Here is an 18,269-nt window from a genome sequence, read left to right as displayed (position 1 = left end):
AAGACAAGTCGGATTGAGGACGATGTATTGAATCTCGACGCAATTTGTGTGTTCCATCGTCATTAGGAGGCCCTGAACGTTACAATTAACTATCAGTTTTGCGTCGGATTCGAAAATCTAGACTCACAGGAAAACGATCATAAAATGCCCCAGGCAGCAATAGACCCTTGGAGTCAAGTCGGCTAGAGGACGATGTAATGGATCGCGACGCATTTTGAGTGTTCCATCGTAATTAGGAGGCCCTGAATGTTACAATTAACTATCAGTTTTTCGTCGGATTCGAAAATCTAGACTCACTTGCGACGGATCATAAGGTGCCCGAGGCTATATCCCCTTGTAGACCAGTGCGCTGGAGGACGATGTATTGAATCGCGACGCAATTTGAGTGCTCCATCGTCATTACGAGGCCCTGAGCGTTACAATTAACTATCATTTTTGCGTCGGATTCCAAAATCTAGACTCACAGGAGAACGTCCATAAGGTGCCCGAAGCAGCAATAGAACCTTGGAGACAAGTCGGCTGAAGGACGATATTTTGAATCTCGACGCAATTTCAGTGTTCCATTGTCATTAGGGGGCCCTGAGCGTTAAAATTAACTATCAGTTTTGCGTAGGATTCGAAAATCTAGACTCACAGGAGAATAACCATAAGGTGCCCGAGGCAGCAATATCCCCTTGCAGACAAGTCGGCTGGAGGACAATGTATTGAATCTCGACGCAATTTGAGTGCTCCATCATCTTTAGGAGGCGCTGAACGTTACAATTAACTATCATTTTAGCGTCGGATTCGAAAGTCTACTCACAGGAGAAGGATCATATGGTGCCCGAGACAGCAATATCGCCTTGGATACAAGTCGGCTGGAGAACGATGTATTGAATCTCGACGCAATTAGAGAGTTCCATCGTCATTAGGAGGCCCTGAACGTTACAATTAACAATCAGTTATGCGTCGGATTAGGAAATCTAGACTCACAGGAGAACGTCCATTAGGTGCCCGAAGCAGCAATAGAACCTTGGAGACAAGTCGGCTGAAGGACGATGTATTGAATCTCGACGCAATTTGAGTGTTCCATTGTCATTAGGAGGCCCTGAACGTTACAATTAACTATCAGTTTTGCGTCGGATTCGAAAATCTAGACTCACAGGAGAAGGACCGTAAGGTGCCAGAGGCAAAATAGACCCTTGGAGACAAGTCGGCTGGAGGCCGATGTATTGAATCTCGACGCAATTTGAGTGTTCCATCGCCATTATGAGGCCCTTAACATTGTAATTAACAATCAGTTCCGCGTCGGATTCGAAAATCTAGACTCACAGGAAAACGATCAAAAGGTGCCCGAGGCAGCAATATCCCCTTGGAGACAAGTCAGCTGGAGGACGATGTATTGAATCTTTACGCAATTTGAGTGTTCCATCGTCAATAGGAGGCCCTGAACGTTACAATTAACTATCGTTTTTGCGTCGGATTAGAAAATCTAGACTCACAGGAGAACGACCATAAGGTGCCCGAGGCAGCAGTAGACCTTTGGAGGCAAGTCAGTTGAAGGACGATATTTTGAATCTCGACGCAATTTGAGTGTCCCATCGTCATTAGGAGGCCCTGAGCGTTACAATTAACTATCAGTTTCTCGTCGGATTCAAATATGTAGACTCACGGGAGATGGACCATATGGTGCCCGAGGCAGCAATATGCCCTTGGAGACAAGCCGGTTGGTGGCCGACGTATCTAATCTCGACGAAATTTGAGTGTTCCATCGTCATTAGGAAGCCCTGAACATTCCAATTAACAATCAGTTTTGCGTCGGATTCGAAAATCTAGACTCACAGGAAAACGATCATAAAGTGCCCCAGGCAGCAATAGACCCTTGGAGTCAAGTCGGCTGGAGGACGATGTAATGGATCGCGACGCAATTTGAGTGTTCTATCATAACTACGAGGCCTTGAATGTTACAATTAAGAATCAGGTTTTCGTCGGATTCATAAATCTAGACTCAATGGAGACGGACCATAAGGTGCCCCAGGCTATATCCCCTTGTAGACCAGTGCGCTGGAGGACGATGTATTGAATCGCGACGCAATTTGAGTGCTCCATCGTCATTAGGAGGCCCTGAACTTTACAATTAACTATCATTTTTGCGTCGGATTCGAAAATCTGGACTCACAGGAGCACGACCATAAGGTGCCCGAGGCAGCAATAGACCCTTGGAGACGAGTCGGCTGGAGGACGATGTATTGACTCTCGACGCAATTTGAGTGATCCATCGTCATTAGGAGGCGCTGTACGTTACAATTAACTATCATTTTAGCATCGGATTCGAAAATCTACTCCCAGGAGAAGGATCATTTGGTACCCGAGACAGCAATATCCCCTTGGATACAAGTCGGCTGGATGACGATGTATTGAATCTCGACGCAATCTGAGTGTTCCATCGTCATTAGGAAGCCCTGAACGTTACAATTAACTATCAGTTTTGCGTCGGATTCAAAAATCTAGACTCACAGGATGCGGACCATTTGGTGACCGAGGCAGCAATATCCCCTTGGAGACAAGTCGGCTCATGGACGATGAATTGAATCTCGTCGCGATTTGAGTGTCCTATCGTCATTAGGAGGCGCTGTACGTTACAATTCACTATCATTTTTGCGTCGGATTCGAAAATCTAGACTCACAGGAGAAGGATCATATTGTGCCCGAGACAACAATATCCCCTTGGAGACAAGTCGGCTGGAGGCCGATGTAATGAATCTCGACGCAATTTGAGTGTTCCATCGTCATTAGGAGGCCCTGAACATTACAATTAACTATCAGTTTTGCGTCGGATTCTAATATCTAGACTCCCAGGGAAACGATTATATGGTGATCGAGACAGCAATATCCCCTTGGATACAAGTCGGCTGGATGACGATGTATTGAATCTCGACGCAATTTGAGTGTTCCATCGTCATTAGGAGGCCCTGAACGTCACAATTAACTATCAGTTTTGCGTCGGATTCAAAAATCTAGACTCACAGGAGACGGACAATTTGGTGACCGAGGCAGCAATATCCCCTTGGAGACAAGTCAGCTGATTTACGATGAATTGAATCTCGACGCAATTTGAGTGTTCTGTCGTCATTTGGAGGCGCTAAACGTTACAATTCACTGTCATTTTTGCGTCGGATTTGAAAATCTAGACTCACAGGAGAACGACCGTAAGGTGCCCTAGGCAGCAGTAGACCCTTGGAGACAAGTCGGCTGAAGGACGATGTATTGAATCTCGACGCAATTTGAGTGCTCCATCGTTATTAGGAGGCCCTAAACATTACAATTAACTATCATTTTTGCGTCGGATTCGAAAATCTAGACTCACAGGAGAACGACCATAAGGTGCCCGAGGCGGCAATTGACCCTTGGAGACAAGTCGGCTGGAGGACGATGTATTGACTCTCGACGCAATTTGAGTGATCCATCGTCATTAGGAGGCCCTGAACGTTACAATTAACTATCATTTTTGAGTCGGATTCGAAAATCTAGACTCACAGGAGAACGACCAAAAGGTACCCGAGGCAGCAATAGAACCTTGGAGACAAGTAGGCTGGGGGACGATGTATTGACTCCCGACGCAATTTGAGGGATTCATCGTCATTAGGAGGCGCTGAAGGTTACAATTAACTATCATTTTAGCGTCGGATTCGAAAATCTACTCACAGGAGAAGGATCATATGGTGCCCGAGACAGCAATATCCCCTTGGATACAAGGCGGCTGGAGGACGATGTATTGAATCTCGACGCAATTTGAGTGTTCCCTCGTCATATGGAGGCCATGAACGTTACAATTAACAATCAGTTTTGCGTCGGATTAGAAAATCTAGACTCACAGGAGAACGACCATAAGGTGCCCGCGGCAGCAATAGACCCTTGGAGACAAGTCGGATGATGGACGATGTATTGAATCTCGACGCAATTTGAGTGTTCCATCGTCATTAGGAGGCCCTGAACGTTACAATTAACTATCATTTTTGCGTCGGATTCGAAAATCTAGACTCACAGGAGAACGACCGTAAGGTGCCCGAGACAGCAATATCCCCTTGGATACAAGTCGGCTGGATGACGATGTATTGAATCTCGACGCAATTTGAGTGTTCCATCGTCATTAGGAGGCCCTGAACGTCACAATTAACTATCAGTTTTGCGTCGGATTCAAGAAACTAGACTCACAGGAGACGGACCATTTGTGTGACCGAGGCAGCAATATCACCTTGGAGACAAGTCGGCTGATGGACGATGAATTGAATCTCGACGCAATTTGAGTGTTCTATCGTCATTAGGAGGCGCTGAACGTTACAATTGACTATCATTTTTGCGTCGGATTCGAAAATCTAGACTCACAGGAGTCTGACCATATGGTGCCCGAGGCAGCTATATTCCCTTGGAGTCAAGTCGGCTGGCGGCCGATGTATTGTATCTCGACGCAATATGAGTGTTCCAGCGTTATTGGAGGCCCTGAAAATTACAATTAACTATCTGCTTTGCGTCAGATTCTAATATCTAGACTCACAGGGGAACGATCGTATGGAGCCCCATGCAACAATAGACCCTTGGAGACAAGTCGGCTGAAGGACGATGTATTGAATCTCGACGCAATTTGAGTGCTCCATCGTTATTAGGAGGCCCTAAACATTACAATTAACTATCATTTTTGCGTCGGATTCGAAAATCTAGACTCACAGGAGAACGACCATAAGGTGCCCGAGGCGGCAATTGACCCTTGGAGACAAATCCGCTGAAGGACGATGTATTGAATCGCGACGCAATTTGAGTGTTCCATCGTCATTAGGAGGCCTTGATCGTTACAATAACAATCAGTTTTGCGTCGGATTAGAAAATCTAGACTCACAGGAGAACGAACATAAGGTGCCCGAGGCAGCAATAGACCCTCAGAGACAAGTCGGCTGGAGGACGATGTATTGAATCTCGACGCAATTTGAGTGCTCCATCGTCATTAGGGGGCCCTAAACATTACAATTAACTATCATTTTTGCGTGGGATTCGAAAATCTAGACTCACAGGAGAACGACCATAAGGTACCCGAGGCGGCAATTGACCCTTGGAGACAAGTCGGCTGGAGGACGATGTATTGACTCTCGACGCAATTTGAGTGATCCATCGTCATTAGGAGGCGCTGTACGTTACAATTAACTATCATTTTTGCATCGGATTCGAAAATCTACTCCCAGGAGATTCATCATATGGTGCCCGAGACAGCAATATCCCCTTGGATACAAGTCGGCTGGATGACGATGTATTGAATCTCGACGCAATTTGAGAGTTCCATCGTCATTAGGAGGCCCTGAACGTTACAATTAACTATCAGTTTTGCGTCGGATTCAAAAATCTAGACTCACAGGTGACGGACCACTTGGTGACCGAGGCAGCAATATCCCCATGCAGACAAGTCGGCTGGAGGACGATGTATTGAATCTCGACGAAACTTGAGTGTTCCATCGTCATTAGGAGGCACTGAACGTTACAATTCACTATCATTTTTGCGTCGGATTCGAAAATCTTGACTCACAGGAGACGGACCATTTGGTGCCCGAGGCAGCAATAGACCCTTGGAGACAAGTCGGCTGGAGGACGATGTACTGAATCTCGACGCAATTTGAGTGTTCTATCGTCAATAGGAGGCGCTGACCGTTACAATTCACTATCATTTTTGCGTCGGATTCGAAAATCTAGACTCACAGGAGAAGGAAAATGTGGGGCCCGAGACAGCAATATCCCGTTGGAGACAAGTCGGCTGGAGGCCGATGTATTGATTCGTGACGGAATTTGAGTGTTCCATCGTCATTAGGTGGCCCTGAACGTTATAATTAACTATCAGTTTTGTGTCAGGTTCGAAAATCTAGACTCACAGCAGAACGATCATAAGGTGCCCGAGGCAGCAATAGACCCTTGGAGACAAGTCGGCTGGAGGACGATTTATTGGATCGCGACGCAAATTGAGTGTTCCATCGTCATTAGGAGGCCCTGAATGTTACACTTAACTATCAGTTTTTCGTCGGATTCGAAAAACTAGACTCACTGGAGACGGACCATTAGGTGCCCGAGACAGCAATATCCCCTTGGAGACCAGTCCGCTGGAATACAATGTATTGAATCGCGACGGAATTTGAGTGCTCCATCGTCATTAGGAGGCCCTGAACGTTACAATTAACTATCAGTTTTGCGTCGGATTCGAAAACGTAGAATCACCGGAGACGGACCATGTGGTGCCCGAGGCAGCGATATCCCCTGGGAGACAAGTCGGCTGGAGGACGATGTAGTGAATCTCGACGCAATTTGAGTGGTCCTTCGTCATTAGGAGGCCCTGAACGTTACATATATCTATCTGTTTTGCGTCGGATTCGAAAATCTAGACTCACAGGAGAACGACCATAAGGTGCCCGAGGCAGCAATAGACCCTTGGAGACAAGTCGGCTCGAGGCCGATGTTTTGAATCTCGACGCAATTTGAGTGTTCCATCGTCATAAGGAGGCCCTGAACGTTACAATTCACTATCATTTTTGCGTCGGATTCGAAAATCTAGACGCACAGGAGAAGGATCATATAGTGCCCGCGACAGCAATATCCCCTTGGAGACATGTCGGCTGGATGCCGATGTATTGAATCTCGACGCAATTTGAGTGTTCCATCGTCATTAGGTGGCCCTGAGCGTTACAATTAACTATCAGTTTTGCGTCGGGTTCGAAAATCTAGACTCACAGGTGAACGATCATAAGGTGCCCGAGGCTATATCCCCTTGGAGACCAGTCCTCTGGAGGACGATGTATTGAATCGCGACGCAATTTGGGTGCTCCATCGTCATTAGGAGGCCCTGAACGTTACAACTAACTATTGGTTTCGCGTCGGGTTCAAAAATCTAGGCTTACAGGAGACGGACCATGTGGTGCCCGAGGCAGCAATATCCCCTTCTAGACAAGTCGGCTGGCGGCCGATGTATTGATTCTCGACGCAATTTGAGTGTTCCATCGTCATTAGGAGGCCCTGAACATTTCAATTAACTATCAGTTTTGCTTGGATTCTAAAATCCAGACTCACAGGAGAACGATCATAAGGAGCCCGAGGCAGCAATATCCCCTTGGGGCCAAGTCGGCTGGCGGCCGATGTATTGAATCTCGACGCAATTTGAGTGCTCCATCGTAATTAGGAGGACCTGAACGTTACAATTAACTATCAGTTTTGCGTCGGATTCGAAAACGTAGAATCACCGGAGACGGATCATGTGGTGCCCGAGGCAGCGATATCCCGTTGGAGACAAGTCGGCTGGAGGACTATGTAGTGAATCTCGACGCAATTTGAGTGTTCCTTCGTCATTAGGAGGCCCAGAACGTTACAAGTAACTATCTGTTTTACGTCGGATTCGAAAATCTAGAGTCACAGGTGTACGACCATAAGGTGCCCGAGGCAACAATAGATTCTTGGAGACAAGTTGGCTGAATGCCGATGTATTGAATCTCGACGCAATTTGAGTGTTCCATCGTCATTAGGAGGCGCTGAACGTTACAATTAACTATCATTTTTGCGTCGGATTCTAAAATCTAGTCACACAGGAGACGGACCATATGGTGCCCGAGGCAGCAATATCCCCTTGGAGACAAGTTGGCTGAATGCCGATGTATTGAATCTCGACGCAATTTGAGTGATCAATCGTCATTAGGAGGCGCTGAACGTTACAATTAACTATCAGTTACGCGTCGGATTCGAAAATCTAGACGCACAGGAGAACGACCATAAGGTGCCCTAGGCAGCAATAGACCCTTGGAGTCAAGTCGGCTGGAGGACGATGTATTGGATCGTGACGCAATTTGAGTGCTCCATCGTTATTAGGAGTCCCTGAACTTTACAATTAACTATCAGTTTTGCGTCGGATTCGAAAATCTAGACTCACAGGAGTCGGACCACATCGAGCCCGAGGCAACAATATCCAATTGAAAACAAGTCGGCTGGAGGTCGATGTATTGAATCGCGACGCAATTTGAGTGCTCCATCGTTATTAGGAGTCCCTGAGCTTTACAATTAACTATCAGTTTTGAGTCGGATTCGAAAATCTAGACTCACAGGAGACGGACCACATCGAGCCCGAGGCAGCAATATCCAATTGAAGACAAGTCGGCTGGAGGTCGATGTATTGACACTCGACGCAATTTGAGTGTTCCATCGTCATTAGGAGGCCCTGAACGTTACAAATAACTATCAGTTTTGCGTCAGATTCGAAAATCTAGACTCACAGGAGACGGACCATTTGGGGCCCGAGGCAGCAATAGACCCTTGGAGACAAGTCGGCTGGAGGACGATGTACTGAATCTCGACGCAATTTGATTGTTCTATCGTCAATATGAGGCGCTGAACGTTACAATTCACTATAATTTTTGCGTCGAATTCGAAAATCTAGACTCACAGGAAAAGGATCATATTGTGCCCGCGACAGCAATATCCCCTTGGAGACATGTCGGCTGGATGCCGATGTATTGAATCTCGACGGAATTTGAGTGTTCCATCGTCATTAGGTGGCCCTGAACGTTATAATTAACTATCAGTTTTGTGTCGGGTTCGAAAATCTAGACTCACAGCAGAACGATCATAAGGTGCCCGAGGCAGCAATAGACCCTTGGAGACAAGTCGGCTGGAGGACGATTAATTGGATCGCGACGCAAATTGAGTGTTCCATCGTCATTATGAGGCCCTGAATGTTACACTTAACTATCAGTTTTGCGTCGGATTCGAAAACGTAGAATCACCGGAGACGGACCATGTGGTGCCCGAGGCAGCGATATCCCCTGGGAGACAAGTCGGCTGGAGGACGATGTAGTGAATCTCGACGGAATTTGAGTGTTCCTTCGTCATTAGGAGGCCCTGAACGTTACAATTAACTATCTGTTTTGCGTCGGATTCGAAAATCTAGACTCACACGAGAACGACCATAAGGTGCCCGAGGCAGCAATAGACTCTTGGAGACAAGTCGTCTCGAGGCCGATGTTTTGAATCTCGACGCAATTTGAGTGTTCCATCGTCATAAAGAGGCCCTGAACGTTACAATTATCTATCTGTTTTGCGTCGGATTCGAAAATCTAGACTCACAGGAGAACGACCATAAGGTGCCCGAGGCAGCAATAAACTCTTGGAGACAAGTTGGCTGAATGCCGATGTATTGAATCTCGACGCAATTTGAGTGTTCCATCGACAATAGGAGGCCCTGAACGTTACAGTTAACTATCAGTTTCACGTCGGATTCGAAAATCTAGACTCACAGGAGACGGACCACATGACGCCCGAGGCAGCAATATCCCCTTGTAGACAAGTCGGCTGGAGATCGATGTATTGATTCTCGACGCAATTTGAGTGTTTCATCGTCATTAGGAGAGCCTGAACTTTACAATTAACTATCAGTTTTGCGTCGGATTCGAAAATCTAGACTCACAGGAGACGGACCATTTGGTGCCCGAGGCAGCAATATCCCCTTGGAGACAAGTCGGCTGATGGACGATGAATTGAATCTCGACGCAATTTGAGTGTTCTATCGTCATTAGGAGGCGCTGAACGTTACAATTCACTATCATTTTTGCGTCGGATTCAAAAATCTAGACTCACAGGAAAAGGATCATATTGTGCCCGCGACAGCAATATCCCCTTGGAGACATGTCGGCTGGATGCCGATGTATTGAATCTCGACGCAATTTGAGTGTTCCATCGTCATTAGGTGGCCCTGAGCGTTACAATTAACTATCAGTCTTGCGTCGGGTTCGAAAATCTAGACTCAGAGGTGAACGATCATAAGGTGCCCGAGGCTTTATCCCCTTGGAGACCAGTCCTCTGGAGGACGATGTATTGAATCGCCACTCAATTTGAGTGCTCCATCGTCATTAGGAGGCCCTGAACGTTACAATTAACTACTGGTTTCGCGTCGGGTTCAAAAATCTAGGCCCACAGGAGACGGACCATGTGGTGCCCGAGGCAGCACTATCCCCTTGGAGACAAGTCGGCTGGCGGCCGATGTATTGAATCTCGACGCAATTTGAGTGCTCCATCGTAATTAGGAGGACCTGAACGTTACAATTAACTATCAGTTTTGCGTCGGATTCGAAAACGTAGAATCACCGGAGACGGACCATGTGGTGCCCGAGGCAGCGACATCCCGTTGGAGACAAGTCGGCTGGAGGACGATGTAGTGAATCTCGACGCAATTTGAGTGTTCCTTCGTCATTAGGAGGCCCAGAACGTTACAATTAACTATCTGTTTTGCGTCGGATTCGAAAATCTAGACTCACAGGAGAACGACCATAAGGTGCCCGAGGCAACAATAGATTCTTGGGGACAAGTTGGCTGAATGCCGATGTATTGAATCTCGACGCAATTTGAGTGTTCTATCGTGATTAGGAGGCGCTGAACGTTATAATTCACTATCATTTTTGCGTCGGATTCGAAAATCTAGACTCACAGGAGATGGAAAATATGGTGCCAGGGACAGCAATTTCCCCTTGGAGACATGTCGGCTGGAGGCCGATGTATTGGATCGCGACGCAATTTGAGTGTTCCATCGTAACTAGGAGGTTCTGAATATTACAATTAACTATCAGTTTTTCGTCGGATTCGAAAAACTAGACTCACTGGAGACGGGCCATAAGGTACCCGAGGCAGCAATATCCCCTTGGAGACCAGTCCGCTGGAGGACGATGTATTGAATCTCGACGCAATTTGAGTGTTCCATCGTCATTAGGAGGCCCTGAATGTTACAATTAACTATCAGTTTTTCGTCGGATTCGAAAATCTAGACTCACTGGAGACGGACCATAAGGTGCGCGAAGCAGCAATATCCCCATGGAGACCACGCCGCTGGAGGACGATGTATTGAATCGCGACGCAATTTGAGTGCTCCATCTTTATTAGGAGTCCCTGAACTTTACAATTAACTATCAGTTTTGCGTCGGATTCGAAAATCTAGACTCACAGCAGACGGACCACATCGAGCCCGAGGCAGCAATATCCCCTTGAAGACAAATCGGCTGGAGGTCGATGTATTGACTCTCGACACAATTTGAGTGTTCCATCGTCATTAGGAGGCCCTCAACGTTACAAATAACTATCAATTTTGCGTCAGATTCGAAAATCTAGACTCACAGGAGACGGACCATTTGGTGCCCGAGGCAGCAATAGACCCTTGGAGACAAGTCGGCTGGAGGACGATGTACTGAATCTCGACGCAATTTGAGTGTTATATCGTCATTAGGAGGCGCTGAACGTTACAATTCACTATCATTCTTGCGTCGGATTCGAAAATCAAGACTCACAGCAGAAGGAAAATATGGGGCCCGAGACAGCAATATCCCCTTGGAGACAAGTCGGCTGGAGGCCGATGTATTGAATCGCGACGGAATTTGAGTGTTCCATCGTCATTAGGCGGCCCTGAACGTTATAATTAACTATCAGTTTTGTGTCGGGTTCGAAAATCTAGACTCACAGCAGATCGATCATAAGGTGCCCGAGGCAGCAATAGACCCTTGGAGACAAGTCGGCTGGAGGACGATTTATTGGATCGCGACGCAAATTGAGTGTTCCATCGTCATTAGGAGGCCCTGAACGTCACACTTAACTATCAGTTCTTCGTCGGATTCGAAACACTAGACTCACTGGAGACGGACCATTAGGTGCCCGAGGCAGCAATAGACCCTTGGAGACAAGTCGGCTGGAGGACGATGAATTGAATCTCGACGCAATTTGAGTGTTCTATCGTCATTAGGAGGCGCTGAACGTTACAATTCACTATCATTTTTGCGTCGGATTCGAAAATCTAGACTCACAGGAGAGGGATCATATTGTGCCCGAGACAGCAATATCCCCTTGGAGACATATCGGCTGGATGCCGATGTATTGAATCTCGACGCAATTTGAGTGTTCCATCGTCATTAGGTGGCCCTGAGCGTTACAATTAACTATCGGTTTTGCGTCGGGTTCGAAAATCTAGACTCACAGGTGAACGATCATAAGGTGCCCGAGGCTATACCCCTTGGAGACCAGTCCTCTGGAGGACGTGGTATTGAATCGCGACGCAATTTGAGTGCTCCATCGTCATTAGGAGGCCCTGAACGTTACAATTAACTATTGGTTTCGCGTCGGGTTCAAAAATCTAGGCTCACAGGAGACGGACCATATGGTGCCCGAGGCAGCAATATCCCCTTGGAGACAAGTCGACTGGAGGACGATGTAGAGAATCTCGACGCAATTTGAGTGTTCCATCGTCATTAGGAGGCCCAGAACGTTACAATTAATTATCTGTTTTGCGTCGGATTCGAAAATCTAGACTCTCAGGAGAACGACCATAAGGTGCCCGAGGCAACAATAGATTCTTGGAGACAAGTTGGCTGAATGCCGATGTATTGAATCTCGACGCAATTTGAGTGTTCCATCGTCATTAGGAGGCCCTGAACATTTCAATTAACTATCAGTTTTGCTTGGATTCTAAAATCCAGACTCACAGGAGAACGATCATAAGGAGCCCGAGGCAGCAATATCACCTTGGAGACCAGTCCGCTGGAGGACGATGTATTGAATCGCGACGCAATTTGAGTGCTCCATCGGTATTAGGAGTCCCTTAACGTTACAATTAACTATGAGTTTCGCGTCGGATTCGAAAACGTAGAAGCACCGGAGACGGACCATGTGGTGCCCGAGGCAGCGATATCCCCTGGGAGACAAGTCGGCTGGAGGACGATGTAGTGAATCTCGACGCAATTTGAGTGTTCCTTCGTCATTAGGAGGCCCTGAACGTTACAATTAACTATCTGTTTTGCGTCGGATTCGAAAATCTAGACTCACTGGAGAACGACCATAAGGTGCCCGAGGCAGCAATATCTCCTTGTAGACAAGTCGGCTGGAGATCGATGTATTGACTCTCGGCGCAATTTGAGTGTTCCATCGTAACTAGGAGGCCCTGAATGTTACAATTAACGATCAGTTTCGCGTCGGATTCGAAAATCTAGACTCACAGGAGAAGGACCTTATGGTGCCCGAGGCAGCAATATCCCCTTGGACACAAGTCGGCTGGAGGACGATGTATCGAATCTCGACGCAATGTGAGTGTTCCATCGTCATAAGGACGCGCTGAACGTTACAATTAACTATCAGTTATGCGTCGGATTCGAAAATCTAAACTCACAGGAGAACGACCATAAGGTGCCAGAGGAAGCAACAGACCCTTGGAGTCAAGTCGGCTGTAGGCCGATGTATTGAATCTCGACGCAATTTGAGTGTTCCATCGTCATTAGGAGGCCCTGAACGTTACAATTAACTATCAGTTTTGCGTCGGATTCGAAAACGTAGAATCACCGGAGACGGACCATGTGGTGCCCGAGGCAGCGATATCCCGTTGGAGACAAGTCGGCTGGAGGACGATGTAGTGATCCTCGACGCAATTTCAGTGTTCCTTCGTCATTAGGAGGCTCTGAACGTTACAATTAACTATAAGTTTCGCCTCGGATTCGAAAATCTAGACTCACAGGAGACGGACCACATGATGCCCGAGGCAGCAATATCCCCTTGTAGACAAGTCGGCTGGAGATCGATGTATTGACTCTCGACGCAATTTGAGTGTTCCATCGTCATTAGGAGGCGCTGAACGTTACAATTAACTATCATTTTTGCGTAGCATTCGAAAATCTAGAGTCACAGGAGACGAACCATATGGTGCCCGAGGCAGCAATATCCCCTTGGAGACAAGTCGGCTAGAGGCCGATGTATTGAATCTCGACGCAATTTGAGTGTTCCATCGTCATTAGGAGGCCCTGAACGTTACAATTAACTATCAGTCTTGCGTCGGATTCGAAAATCTAGACTCACAGGAGACATCCCCTTCGACACAAGTCGGCTGGTGGACGATGTATTGAATCTCGACGCAATATGGGTGTTCCATTGTCATTAGGAGGCGATGAACGTTACAATTAAATATCAGTTATGCGTCGGATTCGAAAATCTAGACTCACAGGAGAACGACCATAAGGTGCCAGAGGCAGCAACAGACCCTTGGAGACAAGTCGGCTGGAGGCCGATGTATTGAATCTCGACGCAATTTGAGTGTTCCATCGTCATTGGGAGGCCCTGAACGTTACAATTAACTATCATTTTTGCGTCGGATTCGAAAATCTAGACTCACAGGAGAACGACCAAAAGGTGCCCGAGGCAGCAATAGACCCTTTGGAGACAAGTCGGCTGGAGGACGAAGTATTGAAACTCGACTCAATTTGAGTGTTCCATCGTCATTAGGTGCCCCTGAACGTTACAATTAACAATCAGTTTTGCGTCGGGTTCGAAAATCTAGACTCACTGGAGACGGACCATTAGGTGCACAAGGCAGCAATATCCCCATGGAGACCAATCCGCTGGAGGACGATGTATTGAATCACGACGCAATTTGAGTGCTCTATCGTCATTAGGAGGCCCTGAACGTTACAATTAACTATCAGTTTTGCGTCTGATTCGAAAACGTAGAATCACCGGAGACGTTACAATTAACTATCAGTTTTGCGTCGGATTCGAAAATCTAGACTCACAGGAGAACGATCATAAGGTGCCCAAGGCAGCAATAGACCCTTGGAGACAAGTCGGCTGGAGGACGATGTGTTGGATCGCGACGCAATTTGAGTGTTCCATCGTAACTAGGAGTCCCTGAATGTTACCATTAACTATCAGTTTTTCGTCGGATTCAAAAATCGAGACTGACAGGAGACGGAGGAAATGGTGCCCGAGGCAGCGATATCCCGTTGGACACAAGTCGGCTGGAGGACGATGTATTGAATCTCGACCCAATCTCGGATTCGAAAATCTAGACTCACAGGAGAACCACCATTAGGTGCCCGAGGCAGCATTATCCCCATGGAGACCAATCCGCTGGAGGACGATGTATTTAATTACGACTCAATTTGAGTGCTCCATCGTCATTAGGAGGCCCTGAACGTTACAATTAACTATCAGTTTTGCGTCGGATTCGAAAGTCTAGACTCACAGGAGAACGATCATAAGGTGCCCCAGGCAGCAATAGACCCTTGGAGACAAGTCGCCTGGAGGACGATGTATTGAATCTCGACGCAATTTGAGTGTTCCATCGTCTATAGGAGGCCCTGAACGTTACAATTAACTATCAGTGTCACGTCGGATTCAAAAATCTAGACCCACAGGAGACGGACCACATGAAGCCCGCGGCAGCAATATCCCCTTGTAGACAAGTCGGCTGGAGATGGATGTTTTGACTCTCGACGCAATTTGAGTGTTCCATCGTCGTTAGGAGAGCCTGAACTTTACAATTAACTATCAGTTTTGCGACGGATTCGAAAATCTAGACTCACAGAAGACGGACCATTTGGTGCCCGAGGCAGCAATATCCCCTTGGAGACAAGTCGGCTGATGGACGATGAATTGAATCTCGACGCAATTTGAGTGTTCTATCGCCATTAGGAGGCGCTGAACGTTACAATTCACTATCATTTTTGCGTCGGATTCGAAAATCTAGACTCACAGGAGAAGGATCATATTGTGCCCGAGACAGCAATATCCCCTTGGAGACATATAGGCTGGATGCCGATGTATTGAATCTCGACGCAATTTGAGTGTTCCATCGTCATTAGGTGGCCCTGAGCGTTACAATTAACTATCAGTTTTGCGTCGGGTTCGAAAATCTAGACTCACAGGTGAACGATCATAAGGTGCCCGAGGTTCTATCCCCTTGGAGACCAGTCCTCTGGAGGACGAGGTATTGAATCGCGACGCAATTTGAGTGCTCCATCGTCATTAGGAGGCCCTGAACGTTACAATTAACTATTGGTTTCGCGTCGGGTTCAAAAATCTAGGCTCACAGGAGACGGACCATATGGTGCCCGAGGCAGCAATATCCCCTTGGAGACAAATCGGCTGGCGGCCGATGTATTGGATCTCGACGCAATTTGAGTGTTCCATCGTCATTAGGAGGCCCTGAACATTTCAATTAACTATCAGTTTTGCTTGGATTCTAAAATCCAGACTCACAGGAGAACGATCATAAGGAGCCCGAGGCAGCAATATCCCCTTGGACACCAGTCCGCTGGAGGACGATGTATTGAATCGCGACGCAATTTGAGTGCTCCATCGTCATTAGGAGGCCCTGAACGTTACAATTAACTATTAGTTTCGTGTCGGGTTCAAAACTCTAGGCTCACAGGAGACGGACCATATGGTGCCCGAGGCAGCAATATCCCCTTGGAGACAAGTCGGCTGGCGGCCGATGTATGAATCTCAACGCAATTTGAGTGCTCCATCGTCATTAGGAGGACCTGAACGTTACAATTAACTATCAGTTTTGCGTCGGATTCAAAACGTAGAATCACCGGAGACGGACCATGTGGTGCCCGAGGCAGCGACATCCCGTTGGAGACAACTCGACTGGAGGACGATGTAGTGAATCTCGACGCAATTTGAGTGTTCCATCGTCATTAGGAGGCCCAGAACGTTACAATTAATTATCTGTTTTGCGTCGGATTCGAAAATCTAGACTCACAGGAGAACGACCATAAGGTGCCCGAGGCAACAATAGATTCTTGGAGACAAGTTGGCTGAATGCCGATATATTGAATATCGACGCAATTTGAGTGTTCCATCGTCATTAGGAGGCCCTGAACATTTCAATTAACTATCAGTTTTGCTTGGATTCTAAAATCCAGACTCACAGGAGAACGATCATAAGGAGCCCGAGGCAGCAATATCCCCTTGGAGACCAGTCCGCTGGAGGACGATGTATTGAATCGCGACGCAATTTGAGTGCTCCATCGGTATTAGGAGTCCCTCTACGTTACAATTAACTATGAGTTTCGTGTCGGATTCGAAAACGTAGAATCACCGGAGACGTACCATGTGGTGCCCGAGGCAGCGATATCCCCTGGGAGACAAGTCGGCTGGAGGACGATGTAGTGAATCTCGACGCAATTTGAGTGTTGCTTCGTCATTAGGAGGCCCTGAACGTTACAATTAACTATCTGTTTTGCGTCGGATTCGAAAATCTAGACTCACAGGAGAACGACCATAAGGTGCCCGAGGCAGCAATAGACCCTTGGAGACTAGTCGGCTCGAGGGCGATGTTTTGAATCTCGACGCAATTTGAGTGTTCCATCGTCATAAGGAGGCCCTGAACGTTACAATTAACTATCTCTTTTGCGTCGGATTCGAAAATCTAGACTCACAGGAGAACGACCATAAGGTGCCCGAGGCAGCAATAGACTCTTGGAGACAAGTTGGCTGAATGCCGATGTATTGAATCTCGACGCAATTTGAGTGTTCCATCGTCATTAGGAGGCGCTGAACGTTTCAATTCACTATCATTTATGCGTCGGATTCGAAAATCAAGACTCACAGTAGAAGGCTCATATTGTGCCCGAGACAGCAATATCCCCTTGGAGACAAGTCGGCTGGAGGCCGATGTATTGAATCACGACGCAATTTGAGTGCTCCATCATCATTAGGAGGCCCTGAGCGTTACAATTCACTATCATTTTTGCGTCGGATTCGAAAATCTAGACTCACAGGAGAACAATCATAAGGTGCCCGAGACAACAATAGACCCATGGACACAAGTCGACTCGAGGCCGATATATTGATTCTCGGCGCAATTTGAGTGTTCCATCGTCATTAGGAGGCGCTGAACGTTACAATTCACTATCATTTTTGCGTCGGATTCGAAAATCAAGACTCACAGTAGAAGGCTCATATTGTGCCCGAGACAGCAATATCCCCTTGGAGACAAGTCGGCTGGAGGCCGATGTATTGAATCACGACGCAATTTGAGTGCTCCATCATCATTAGGTGTCCCTGAGCGTTACAATTAACTATCAGTTTTTCGTCGGGTTCGAAAATCTAGACTCACAGGTGAACGATCATAAGGTGCCCGAGGCTATATCCCCTTGGAGACCAGTCCTCTGGAGGACGATGTATTGATTCGCGACGCATTTTGAGTGTTCCATCGTCATTAGGTGGCCCTGAACGTTACAATTAACTATTAGTTTCGCGTCGGGTTCGAAAATCTAGGCTCACAGGAGACAGACCATATGGTGCCCGAGGCAGCAATATCCCCTTGGAGACAAGCCGGCTGGCGGCCGATGTATTGAATCTCGACGCAATTTGAGTGCTCCATCATCATTAGGAGGCCCTGAACGTTACAATTAACTATCAGTTTTGCGTCGGATTCGAAAACGTAGAATCACCGGAGACGGACCATGTGG

Source organism: Schistocerca americana, chromosome 6 (genome assembly GCF_021461395.2).
Source record: "Schistocerca americana isolate TAMUIC-IGC-003095 chromosome 6, iqSchAmer2.1, whole genome shotgun sequence".
Classification (NCBI taxonomy): Eukaryota; Metazoa; Arthropoda; class Insecta; order Orthoptera; family Acrididae; genus Schistocerca; species Schistocerca americana.
The sequence above is the reverse complement of the archived record's forward strand: the minus strand, read 5'-3'. Positions refer to the sequence as shown.